Source organism: Panthera onca, chromosome X, assembly GCF_046562875.1.
Source record: "Panthera onca isolate mPanOnc1 chromosome X, mPanOnc1 haplotype 2, whole genome shotgun sequence".
NCBI lineage: Eukaryota > Metazoa > Chordata > Mammalia > Carnivora > Felidae > Panthera > Panthera onca.
Genome location: NC_138357.1, coordinates 29,797,996 through 29,799,171, shown reverse-complemented (window position 1 = coordinate 29,799,171; position 1,176 = coordinate 29,797,996). Strand labels below are relative to the sequence as shown.

Below are 1,176 nucleotides of genomic sequence, written 5' to 3'. Positions count from 1 at the left end.
TTACCCATAATGCACACACTTGGCATCTCCAGCACCTTTCTGCGCCTGGTCTCTTGTGGCACCTCCATTTTCTGCAGGGTCATTCCCGTCCTTGCCAGCATCAGCTCTCCCCTTGTTCCCTTTGGGTACCTTCTTCCCCTTCTTTGCAGGGGCCTTTTTAGGTTGGACTCCGGCTTTGCAGGAGCAGGTTTAGCAGATAACCTTGCAGATCTTCTCTGTGGCTCATCCTTCAGCTTGGCTTTATCCCCTTTAGCATCCCCTTCAGCCTCTCTCATGGGCATGGTGGTGACGGTGGTGGGACATAAGTGCTGGACGTGGGGATGCAGTGGCGCATGGGCTTTGGTCAGTCTGGGGGTCATTCTCGCCTCTACTTCTTCACATGGCTCCTCAACATTTTTATACCAAACATTTATACGCCTACTCTTTTGGTCGCTAACTACTGTTGATTGAGTGAGTGAAAGTGCTGCTATTTGACAGACCGAATATAGCATATGTGCAGGCAAGGCCCATCTTATGCTGACTCTAGAGTCAATCCACTGATGGTGGATTATATTTCAGCAGTTTTATGAAAATTAATGAAATTTTAGCTGATCTTAGTAGGTTCACCTTGCCCAGAACTTGATTACCTGGCCTGAATGAAGAGAGGGTAGTTCCAAAATTCCAGTGTATTCTCGGTGGGCAGTTAATGCAAAATTTTCAGTTATGAACTTTGGATAGTTTGCAGATCAAGGAGATACTGAAAACATAAACCAGGGCTCTCCTTGGATGAGTAATAGGTGGCATTAAAAGACTATTATTTGATCTCTTGCTTTTGACATTGGGTCTAATTATTCTACTAGTAGATGGTACCAGATCCTTGTTCAGTCTTAGCCTAAATGAGAACACGTGGCTTGGGTAAGACAGTTATATATTTTAATTCACTACATTTCTTCCTTCATTTATTCACCATTTATTAAGAGTTATTATAGTACAGTTTTTAACACTACTGGCCCTCAAATCAAATTTTACCTATGATGCATATTAGTTGTATGATCTGGAGCAAATTACTTAATCTTTCCAAGCCTTAGTTTCTTGTTTGTAAAACTGAGATATTGTGTCTAATATTTACCTCAACATGATTGCTTTGAGTATTAAATCAAATAATGTATGTCAAGCCCTTGCAAAGTAAATAGAACA

At 41.5% G+C, this 1,176-nt stretch overlaps 1 pseudogene; it reads right to left on the bottom strand.

Annotated features, from left to right (window-relative positions):
- Positions 1 to 371, bottom strand: LOC145713715 (non-histone chromosomal protein HMG-17 pseudogene; annotated as a pseudogene).
- Positions 372 to 1,176: the final 805 nt, after the last annotated feature.